At 31.7% G+C, this 12,755-nt stretch overlaps 2 long non-coding RNA genes across 2 annotated transcripts; one reads left to right on the plus strand and one right to left on the minus strand.

Annotated features, from left to right (window-relative positions):
- Window positions 1–4,482: 4,482 nt before the first annotated feature.
- Window positions 4,483–7,396, plus strand: LOC111985226 (uncharacterized). The gene is made up of 2 exons (XR_002880029.2): window positions 4,483–4,945; window positions 6,852–7,396. It is a non-coding gene; the product is annotated as an uncharacterized LOC111985226 (long non-coding RNA).
- A 481-nt stretch (window positions 7,397–7,877) lies between these two features.
- On the minus strand, window positions 7,878–10,175 carry LOC136070034 (uncharacterized). The gene is made up of 2 exons (XR_010631258.1): window positions 9,983–10,175; window positions 7,878–8,393 (listed from the first exon to the last, which is right to left on the minus strand). It is a non-coding gene; the product is annotated as an uncharacterized LOC136070034 (long non-coding RNA).
- Window positions 10,176–12,755: the final 2,580 nt, after the last annotated feature.

Here is a 12,755-nt window from a genome sequence, read left to right on the forward strand (position 1 = left end):
AAATTTGCCAAATGGTATATTTTTCCAAAAAAATTAGGTGCGTGGCATGAGTTCAAAGTTAATTAGTTAGTTAAACTGTTTTTGAAAATCGATTTTGGCAAAATCGACTTTGGGCTGGAAAATAAATGCTATAGTGACGTTTTTTTTTACAAACGCCACTATAGGTACCCTATAGTGGCGTTTTCTATAAACGCTGCTATAGGCACTAAAAAAACGCCACTATAACGTTCATTTTCCAGCCCAAAGTCGATTTTGCCAAACTCGATTTTCAAAAACAGTCTAACTTACTAAATAACTTTGAATGCATGCAATTTTGCCAAACTCGATTTTCAAAAACAGTCTAACTTACTAAATAACTTTGAATGCATGCCACGTGCCTAATTTTTTTGGAAAAATATATTATTTGGCAAATTTTGCCTCCCATATTATGCTCAACTAACCATTTATAACACGCGTCTCATTAAATATTTTTTTCCAATTTTGTCAGTTAGCACTTAGTAGAATGTTGCATTTTTTTTTTCTTAAGAGCATTCATATTGGTGTAACCATAAATTTAACAATATGCCTTTACAAAAAACTATTTCATCTATATTGCTTTCTCACTTTACAATACACCTAATATCAATAGATTTATATTTTTAACTATTTGATTAAAATAATACTAGCCTCATTAAACGCACTTTGCGAGTGCAATAAGATTCTTTTTTTTTCTTAGGTTTTTTTTTTTAATAGGAATTTATGGTAAGTTTTTTTTTTAGAACATGGGTTACTGTTTATATATATATATATATATATAAGAACATAGGGTAGTTTTGGTTGTGTAAATGGGGTAGTGGGAAGTTTTATAGAACATTGGGTAGTTTTATAAATATGGGTAATTTTTTTACCAATTTACAATTTTAACCTCATTTTTATGTTTTAGGCATAAGAATAAGTTAATTAAATTAGGGGTATTTAAAAAAAAAAAAAAAACTAACCTTTTGAATCTTCTTAATATATAGAGATAAAACCACCGTACACCATTGGTGTGATGGTCACTCCACAAGTATAAGTACTATTAACATTTACAAAAAAAATAGAAGAGCAATTTGAAAACTATCAAGAGAGTGGTCTTGTTTTGTAGACAACATTTTAGTGGGAGTTAAAGATGTATCTACTTATCAAAAAAAAAAAAAAGTGTATATATCTATTTAGTTTAGTTTTTTTATAACTATTATTTTTTATTTTTTATTTCTGATATTTAGTTTTGTTTTCGGCCTAACATGGTTTTTTTCTTTTAAAGGAAAAAAACAGCAGCAACGTGAGTTGTTTAACTTATTTTTCTATTTAAAAATAAATAAATAAATGTATAGTTACTTTGAAGAAGTGGGTTAGTGGAAGAGTATTCCTATTTTGTTGGCAATGTTTTAGTGCAAGTTGGACAATTATTTTTACCAAACTATCTTTTAATTTTGTTTCTACTTAAACCTAGGGGTATTTTAGAAAAAAAAAATCTGGTCCAAACAGAGAAAGCCTATAGTATAGATAAAAATATTCACCACAAAAACTTTTCAACCAACCACAACGACCTCCACCACCACTCCACTAGCAACAACCTCAACCACAAGCCAAGGCAAGGAAAAAAAAAATACAAACCACCACCCAACACAGCCATAACCACCAAAACCACGGTAACCACAACCACAACTACCAAACTACCACTACAACCACCATCACCACTACCACAGCCACCAAACCCACAAAAAGACCTAAATACAGATTGGGAAACACACATACCCAAATGCAAATTAACCCAGCCAACCACCGATCCCAGTCAACAACCCACACTACCATTAAACCCACCGATCCAAACCACCCAACCACACAAACCCGACCCACACCGGCCCACCACCATGAACCCACCTAGCCGACCCACACCACAAACCCACACCGACCCACCACCACGAACCCATCACGAACCTACACCGGACCACCACCACGAGCCCACATTGATGATGGCGATCTCAACGAACCTAGGTGACACCACAAAAAAGGGCTTGGTTCAGTTGAGAGGGAGATAGGGGCAGCGCTAGAGAGAAAGAGAAGTTGCAAAGAATTGAGAAAAGCTGGATAGAGAAAGAGAGAAAAAAATAAATCAAAAAGAGAGAGACCGAATATAATATTATTATTTTTTTTACCTTGAGCTACAGTGTGCAGCCAAAAGCAGCTATGCACTGTAGCTGTGGAGCCAAAATATTTGGCTTTGGCTCCACCAATGTAGTCTTATTTTTGTATTTGGTGGTGCTAAAAATAGCAATATAGCTTTTTAGCACCACCAATACTAATGCTCTTATACAGTTTACATTTTTTGTTTGTTTCGGTGGAAAATATTCTGTAAAAATAGTTTTATGTATTTTTTAGTGTTTGGTAGCATTAGAAAAAATTAGTAAAAAAAAAAAACTATCTTTAATCTACATAAAAAGTATAGCTTATTTTTAAAATTGTTTTCCACTAATTTCTTTTGGAAAACAATTTTATCTCCCAGTAAGCTAAATAAGAGAAGTTAGAAGATTATTTTTCAACTCATTTAGAGCCCATTTGGTTGGGAGGTTTGGTTGGGTAAACGTGTGTTTGTTAATGAAAACGCTAATTATAGTTGTTTGGCTAGGCGATTTATAAGGAAATGCGTTTTTACAAAACGCCAAAATAGAGCGTTATCAATTCACAATATCAGGCAACTTTTTTCAAAACGCAAATTAAAACTGATATCATGTTCTCCTGTTTCACTTGTTATGGGTTCAAAATACCGAATATACCCTCAAATACATACCCTTCATTCCCATTAATCTCCTCTATTCTCTATCAACTCTGCCCCTGCTATTGTGTCGTTGCCTTGTTCAGCCGTGCACCGTTTGAACTGCTGTTGAACCTCATAGTTCTCAGAACCGTGAACGGTTCTCACAATTTCTCCCACGCAAAAAAAAAAAATTCACTAAAAAGGCTAGTAACTGGGCTCGTTTGTCACCACTAAAAGCTCAAGCCTTCACAGTCACACACCTGTTTCTCATCACATTACTTTCACTTGTTTTTTTAGATTAATACCTGCCACATGTTCAAACTTTAATGTATCTTTGTTTTTATGAAATAAACTTTTTTTTTGAAGGCCTTTGAATGAATATAATACATGTAGTTTTGGCTAATTATATTAGTATATTACAAATTTAATAGAATATTTTAAATAATTAGAGGATATTTATTTAATTTTTGTAGTAAATTATGAGAAATATCATCGAATCTTTAATAAAAATATACTTTTAACTTCTTTAAATACTATTTTTGTTTGAATTTGTTAAAATTTTCACTTTTATTTTATTTATTTTCATATTAATTAATTATGACATCATCACAGTCCGACTTCAATTGGATCTCGGTCGAACCTCAAAAACCTTAAACCTCTTTCTTTTACGGTTCTTTGAACAATCCTGATTTGAAAACCCTGTGAAGAACAATGGGGCTAGAGTTATAACAATAGTGAAGGGTAAAAAGTAAAAGGCAAAAGAGTTATGAAAAATGATCTTTATGATAAAACATTCAGACATAATTAAGAACACTTGCATTAGTGTTTGCATAATAAATAAATAAAAAAGTATCACATTTTAGCCAACCAAATTTAAAATTTACCTACATCAGGCTATGCAAAATTGTGTAAAAATATATAATTGTTATAGTAATCGTGTAAATTTATATTGGTACTATTTATTTTGCATTTAATTTTTTTTTCTTTCTTTACATATCCCAATGATGAAAAAAGAGAATTGATGATGGTTGTTGTGAGTAAAGAAAGAGAAACAATTAAAAAAAAATCAAGAAAATTGGATATTTTAATGAAATATAATGTAAAATAGATAATTTGATGTGAGGTGTTTTGAAAAATAAGTGAATAAAATAGTAAAAATAAATTGGGTAAATTGCAAAGTACACCCCCTAAAGTTTGAGATTGTTTAAATTTTATACTCTAAAGTTTGGTTCCATTAGGCATTAGCAAAACTCCACCCTCTGTTAATTTTAGCTATTAAGTGACACGTTAGCAAACTGATGTGTATTTGTTTTTTCAAATCAACATCTCAAAATGACGTTATTTAATTTAAAACAAAGAAATGAGTTTAAATGTGAACTAAAGTACAATTTTTAGTAGTTTTGGGAGGCTGATTTGACAACAAAAAAAACACATCAGTACGCCAATATATCAACTTAACAACCAAAACTAACGTATGACGGAATTTTTCAAACAAAATCAAACTTTAGAGTATAAATCTAATATCTCAAATTTCAAAGTATAAAATTAAAATAATCTTAAACTTTAAGGGTTTATTTTACAATTTACCTAAATAAATTTCTAGATCAAAATTTTTGCATAACATTCAATAGAGCCATGTGAAGCGTTGAACTTTTTATTTTTTGGTAAACCGGATATTTCATTAAAAAAGCTAAAATAGTACAAAGTCTAGAAAAAATAACACCTTAAGCGTAAGCTAAAACCTGGTACAAAATATAAAAAAGAGAACTAGAATGCAAAACAGGGGAATTTGGATTATGTATCCTTCCGTAGCCAAAATATTCGCACAATGATTGAGGAGAGACCATCTCTAAGGCCCCATAGCGCTACCACCATGGAATGAGTGAAGCCAATAGCCTTGTTGAAACTTCCCAGCCAAGCACCCCTGGAAACTAGACTTTAATGCTTAGTACTTTCAATTTCTCCTCTCTCTCTTCTTCACGCTTACCCCTGTTCAAAAATTTCAGAAACTGTCTTTGACTCTCTCTCTCTTCGAGCCGAACATGCCTCAGAATCTCTCTCTCATGCCTAAAAAAAAAGGCCACCAGTGATGCTCCGGTTACCTCTCCACCGAAGATTGAATGTGAACCAATAGTGTTTCAGCTACCCACCCAAATGTGATTAGATCTGGTAATCAAATTTATGATTTTTTTTTTCTCTGTGTGATTTCTTTGCCAAAGATCATCCCTTTGTTTCATTTATAGCACTAAAAATTATCTATTTCTTTCATTGCCTTTTTTTTTTTTTTTTTTTTTAAATCTGATTCATTTATTGTTGAATGTTTTTGAAATTTTTATAATTTTTTTTTTTTTTTTTTTTAAATCTGATTCATTTATTGTTGAATGTTTTTGAAATTTTTATAATGGGAATGAAGCCCAATACCAGTAGAGTGTGCGTGTGTGTCAATGGCCAAGGACTGGTTGGTAGAGATTTTGTTAGGTTGTGTCCTCTGATGCCGATGTTTGGTTGCTGGGTTTATCGGTTCCTTGTGTTATGTTTTTGTTTTCATTTCATGAGTTTCAAGGGGAAAAAAAAAGTAGTGTTTACTGTGCAATCTTGTTCATAGCCAGGGATTTAGTTGTTATAGATCAATTCTTAAACATCAGTTGAACCTTGGTGTCTCTGAATTTTATGACACTGTTACTTTTGTCCATAACAAATTGTGAAAATTCAGCAATAAAAAGCATCAGGTTGTTGGATTTACAAAAGAAAAAAGGGTGATGGCATTTACAAACATTTTGTATGCATGCTATTCTTGTAAAACTCCCATTAAAGTAGAAAATATTTGAAATATATACATCATCTGAATTCAAATTAATATATTGGGGCCAACTGACAATAGTGCCAATTGTAGTAGGGATGTCCATATGGTTCTCATTTCTTAGTAGATTGATAATGTTATAAATAAAAAATGATCGTAATTATATCTATGCTTGTTTATTTTTCAACTACAGGTTTAAACTTTTGCTATAAAATCTTGAATGAACCATATCTAAGTGTGTTAATACCCATTGAGATCTCTATCTGCACGGTTTCTTTGTCTGGAAATTTATGAGCTAAAACATGAAACCCCTCTTGAGCTTCCATTTTACTGAATGTAAACATCAATGTCTGTTGTGGCACACACCAATGCTAGCATTTGTATATGCATATAACAAATTTCTATTATGTTACTTGTGTGTGTGTGTGTGTGTGTGTTCTATTCTTACCCTAAAAAAATGATGAGAAAATTTATATTTGTGTATCAGCTTTGATCTTAAGCATGTATATTATTGTAAATTTCAACTGCTGCAGGGCATGCCAAAGAACATTGTTATTGGCTCTCATGTTTGGGTTGGAGATTCAGAATTAGTTTGGATTGATGGACAAATAATAAATGTAAATGGAGAGGAAGTTGAGATTCAAACTAGTAACGGGAAGACGATAAGTTGAGTTCATAAGATGTTAAATAATCTTCCCAATCTAACTAACATTCAATCTTATGATCATCTAGTTCAGTTTTCTATGATTACAATGTTCTTCCAATCTGTTATTTGTCGCATTCAAGAATTTTTGAGATTTGAACTCCCTTTGCATTTTTAATTTTAGAGTGGTCATTTTCTGTTTTCAAATATTTCCTAAAAAAAAGGGAGCATAGAGTAAAGGAGGAATTAAAAATAGTAGAAAAGCCTCGTCACATTCCCAGTGAATAGGCTTTTCGGGAAACATTTTCTTGCAAATATGTTCCTGCAATATGTTTATTTTATATGTCAAGACAGTAGGCTATAGTATATGAGAAGGACCAGGAATGTCCTTATCTTCCTAGAATTGTGTGCTTTAAATTGGTTGCAAATATCATGAACTTATATGAAGGATCTTTCCTTGAAATGGCTTTTAAGTTTTTATTACCTTTTGCAATTCCTTGATGTCACTATTGGTGTTATTACTTGTTAGTTTACTTAAATTGTTGGCCTAGATATCTTAATTTTTTCTTAACTTTTTTTTTCCCCCATGTCGGTATTGCTTATTGGATCACATTCCATACTTGGGAGGGCAGTTGTTGTGAATGTTAATCCTGATATGATTTGGAAGCATGAAAGGCCATTGTTTTAAAGCTACGTGTATCTCTATTGGATCTAGCCGATTTCTGTTTTTTGCTTGGAGAGGTGTGCATGCAAAAGAAGACTTAAAAAAATTTGGAAACCAACTTTGGCATATTAACTACTGTTGAAATGAAGATACAGGTCCAAAGTACAAAACGCAAAAGAAGACTGAGTGAGACTGAAGAAGAAACGAGGTCGTTTTGTGTAAATGAGGACCTAATGACACTTAGTGACACAACTGTGTTTTGCAATCTCTTTAGTAATTGTTTTAGTGAAACGCTTAGACAGATTAGTTCTAATTTCTGTTATGAATTAATTCCACGTGTTAGCTTGTAATTAGTGGTTAGATTAAAATAGTTTTCCTGCTTAATCAAGGAAGTTAGTTAGTTTTGCTTATTTCTTTTCCAGTTTTTTTATATAAGGGATTAGATTTTTTCTATCCATTCTCAGTTGCTTGTAATCACTTTTACTCATCAATAAGAAAACAAAGTTCTATTTAGTTTTCTTCATCTTTAAAAGCTTTGAGTTTTTACAACTCCTGAATAAGCAAAGTGTTATAGCAAATTCAATTTGTAAAAGAGGCTCTACCTCTCTCTTTGGGCTGTGGTTAATAAAATTAGAGAGGTGTTGTGGTTTGATTCTTTGATATATGTGAGTTGCAGCATTCATATTTGTGAGATTTCTTTGGTAGTGCTGTAGCTTTTGTAGCTTTTGCATTTGGCTAGAATTTGTGAGATTTCTTTGGTAGTGTTGTAGCTTTTGTAGCTTTTGCATTTGGCTAGAATTTGTGAGATTTCTTTGGTAGTGCTGTAGCTTTTGTAGCTTTTGCGTTTGGTTAGAATTGCTTTGTAGATCTCTTTGATATATGTGGCTGGAACCTGGCATGAGATACCATAGAAGATGTGGTGCTTAATAATGAGAGAAATGCTGCCAATCATGTAAAAAATAGCATTCAAGTGAAGAGTAAAGTCAAGATCATGTGGACATTAATATAATTTGTGTTTTTATGTCATTCTCAATTTTATTATTTGCTACAAGCAAATTCATACACAAAGAACAACTCCATTTAGAAGGATAAAAATTTTGAAATACATTTAAGGCCTAAAAAGCTAGTAACAGAACTCCTTCACTACATGCTATTTGCAAAACAGAGTTGTATACATTACATATATTCATCAAAATAAAGCCATCAACTGATTCTTGCATTCCCCATAACCAAAATTGCTTTTGGAATTAGCCAATTGAAAAAAAAGTTATTAACTACAGTGGTATTCCATTGTGATGGTTTGTGTTAAACTACACAAAGACCTCCTTGACTATTGTTCCAAGGGGTCAAAAATCCAATCCCTCCTTGATGGCATGGTAAACTTGAGAGATTTCATGTACTCTATCCCTTGCCTCAATTCACATCTCTTTTGTGAGCGGAAAGTTAATGGAATCAGCCCATTTGGAGAGTAGCTCAAAACATTTATCAACTTGATGAATCTCCCTGAAAACTGCAAATCTTGCATATAAAATGGCTTAGCTTAATGGCCATTAAGCTTCAAAGTTTCTAACAGTTATTAACTTACTTTCACAAACAATTTTTGTGCATTTCCAAAAAAAATTAAAATTAAACAAAATAAGGAACTGCTACCAATCCCAAACCACAATACAAAATGGATTATATTAAACCCAAACCAAGTAAGGGGTGAATCTTAGAAAACCAAACAAAATTGTTAAATTCATGTGTTTCTAAGCTTCCCTACGTTGTTTTCTATAATATTAAACTCAAACCAAATTGTTAAATTCCAATGAAGTTGATTTTTTGTAAAGAAAACAAGCAAAAAAATTCCAATGAAACTTCTTTGAAGTGGATGACCTTTGGCAAAGAAATCAAGGATAGGGGAAAAAAGATCATAATACCAGTTCTATAATCACTTTTTTTTTTTTTGGATGAGCAGCTGAAACAAGATATTTTTTTTCCCCTTGAAACTCATGAAATGAAAACAAAAATATAACACAAGGAATTGATAAACCCAAGAACCAAACATCGGCATCAGATGACACAACCTAACAAAATCTCCACCAGCCAGTCCTTGGCCATTGACACACACTCACTCACAAGTAACATAATAGAAGTTTGTTATATGCATATACAAATGCTAGCATTGGTGTGTGCCACAACAGACATAGATGTTTACATTCAATAAAATGGAAGCTCAAGAGGGATTTCATGTTTTAGCTCATAAATTTCCAGACAAAGAAACCATGCAAATAGAGATCTCAATGGGTATTAACACACTTAGATATAGTTCATTCAAGATTTTATAGCAAAAGTTTAAACCTATAGCTGAAAAATAACCAAGCATGGATATCATTACAACCATTTTTTATTTATAACATTATCAATCTACTGAGAAATGAGAACCATATGGACATCCCTACTACAATTGGCACTATTGTCAGTTGGCCCCAATATATTAATTTGAATTTAGATGATGTATATATTTCAAATATTTTCTACTTTAATGGGAGTTTTACAAGAATAGCATGCATACAAAATGTCTGTAAATGCCATTCCCCTTTTTTCTTTTGTAAATCCAGCAACCTGATGCTTTTTATTTCTAAATTTTCAATATTTGTTATGGACAAAAGTAACAGTGTCATAAAATTCAGAGACACCAAGGTTCAACTAATGTTTAAGAATTGATCTGTAACAACTAAATAACTGGCTATGAACAAGATTGCATAGTAAACACTAATTTTTTTTTCCCCTTGAAACTCATGAAATGAAAACAAAAACATAACACAAGGAACCGATAAACCCAGCAACCAAACATCAGCATCAGAGGACACAACCTAACAAAATCTCCACCAGCCAGTCCTTGGCCATTGACACACATGCACACTCTATTGGTACTGGGCTTCATACCCATTATAAAAATCTCAAAAAATTCAACAATAAATGAATCAGATTTAAAAATTAAAAAAAAAAAAAAAGCAATGAAAGAAATAGATAATTTTTAGTGCTATAAATGAAACAAAGGGATGATCTTTGGCAAAGAAATCACACAAAGAAAAAAAAAATCATAAATTTGATTACTAGATCTAATCACATTTGGGTGGGTAGCTAAAACACAGTTGGTTCACATTCATTCTTCAGTGGAGAGTTAACCGAAGCATCACTGGTGGCTTTTTTTTAGGCATGAGAGAGAGAGATTCTAAGGCATGTTCGGCTGGAAGAGAGAAAGAGTCAGAGAGAGTTTCTGAAATTTTTGAATAGGGGTAAGCGTGAAGAAGAGAGAGGAGAAATTGAAAGAGTAGAGAAAAATGAGAGCTCACATGGATCGCTGACGTGTCTTATTGAGCTGTCCAATTCTTGAGCATTAGATCAATTGAATGGCTAGGATTGAAGCAATTGCACACCGTGCAATACCCTAGGTATTGCACAGGATATGAATCCGATAGAAAGATATGCTAGTCAAGGTCTCCGAATTAGTACTAGTTTTGTAATAAATTTTACAAATTTTTTTACATCTTTCTCTTTCAATATTAAAATGAAAGAGAAAGATGCGGTGTTTTCTGACAAGAGAGTGCAAAATCTTTGTTTGGAAAGAGGCGTTACATTCTTAATATTTTTACAATATTTTTATAATAAATTTAAGATAATAGGAGTTTGTTTGGTACTTTTTTTTTTAGAATGGTTTGGTATTTATGTGTAAACAACCGTTTTTAGTTTTTTTGAAAATAAGTGTGGGTGAAAAAGTGTATAAAAATATGTGTAATATTATTTAAAAACTGAAATTATGTGTTTAAATTGATATACCAAACAAGTCCTAGGTTGTTACAGATTTTTAATTTGATTTTTTTTATTATTTACTAATAACAACAAATAATAATATTTATTACTTAAAATTTGTTATAAAAATATTATGTAAGCATTTCTCTTATTTTAATCACCTGCTAGAATTTAAACTCTTATTACCCACTACGTGTCCAACAATAAAAAACAAATCAGTATTTTTACCACCAGAACAAAGTCCTCCAATGAAAGAACCAGTTGTTGAAGAAATGCAGAGACAAGTTGAGCATATTAATGGTGTTAATGGGGTTGGCCAAAAATATGACTTCAACCCAAGTGCTCAGCCTCCATTTAAGATAGCAGCGACCCGAGCTGCCATTCCCAAGAATTGCTGGGTCAAGAATCCGTGGTCTCTGCTGCTAAGTCATTTTACCGGAGATGAATTTGTGGTCTTTGTATTGGCAGCAGCTACAATCTACTTCATTAATAGTTGGTCTTTTTGGCCACTCTACTGGGCTGCTCAGAGGACCATGTTCTGGGTTATAGTTGTTCTTGGACATGATTGGTAATCTCATGCTTATATATTCTTTGCCTTCTAACATCTAAAACCGTGTTATTATTGATTTTCACATACAGTTATACTGTGTTTGGTTTTCGATTGAACAGCGGCCGTGGAAGCTTTGTTTTCGTCACCTTGGCAGCAGCTGCAATCTACTTCAATACTCGGTCTTTTTAGCCACTCTACTGGGCTGCTCAGGGGACCATGTTCTGGGCTATATTTGTTCTTGGACATGACTGGTAATCTCGTACTAGTGAATTCTGGTTAGGGTGACTACGTTAAGTGGGCATATTCTAATATTTTAAATATTAATAAAAGATTTATTTATCTTTTGATATTTGTTTTTTATTTAGAATTTATTTTTTTAGATGCAAAGTTACAAATTGAAACCAATTCATTGTATTACTTTTTATTTTCCTGAATAAGTACTTTATTAACCAAGTAAAAGAAGAAAACAGTTAGAAGAACTAATATTGAAGTAAAATAAACATTATTTCATTGAGTGAAGCAATCAAGTACTAAAAAAGTTTGATCGACAATTGTAACAAAATTATATATTTGATATCTTTAAATAAAATTTGAGTATAAATTTATTTATTAGTTAGATATTAATGAGTTCTTTTAGTATTCATGTGTGAGAGATTAATGAGTTCTATACTTTAAAACTGAGAAAAATAAGTGGTTGTTGCCACATCTAATGAAAATATTTTTCTTTAACTGATTTTTTTTTATTTAATAAAAAACTAAATTTTATTTATTGATGAATAATTAGGATTTAATTAATACTTCTAATTTTACATGGATACCTCTATTGGTAAAAATTTTGGGGCATTTTTTCATTCACTTCTTAGTCAATAGCCTATTGGCCTCGCTTCCTTAATTACCATATGGATGGGGAGTTTGGTGGGGCATATCTCTGGCTTATGTTAAGATTTAGCTATAAATTACTGACATTTCATGAATTTCACTGTTCTTGAATCCTACAAGAGAATCAGCCTCAGAACTCACCACCTGAACTATGGGGTGTAGAGAATGACAAGTCATGGGTCCCAGTATTATCTCTAATCCATTATTTCCACACACACAAAAAAAAAAAAAAAAAATGCTCTCATTAATCGTGAACATGAATATAATGAATATATGGAGCTAAACTTTTAATTTTTTGAAGCATGCCATGTCAACTGTTAATATTTTGTTTGTGGTGATTCTCATGAATATAATTTAACAGAAAATGGAAATAATAATGAAATAGATGTGCTTTTTATATTATTTTTTTAATTAAGGATGAAATTGTAAGTTTAAAAAATGAAAAATTAACCTAAAAATTAAATTCACTTATAAAAGGTATTTTTTTAACTTCATCTATATCTATATATATCTAAAAGCTGAAGCGTAGCATTTATTATTGCTATGCTCCAGTTTAGCCACATCAGCGTCTACCTCATTATCATTTTCTTTTCAATTTCCTATAATTGTTTTTAATATTTCATTTTTATTTTATTTTAATATTTACAC

The sequence above is a fragment of the Quercus suber genome, unplaced genomic scaffold, assembly GCF_002906115.3.
Source record: "Quercus suber isolate HL8 unplaced genomic scaffold, Cork oak 2.0 scaffold_204, whole genome shotgun sequence".
Classification (NCBI taxonomy): domain Eukaryota; kingdom Viridiplantae; phylum Streptophyta; class Magnoliopsida; order Fagales; family Fagaceae; genus Quercus; species Quercus suber.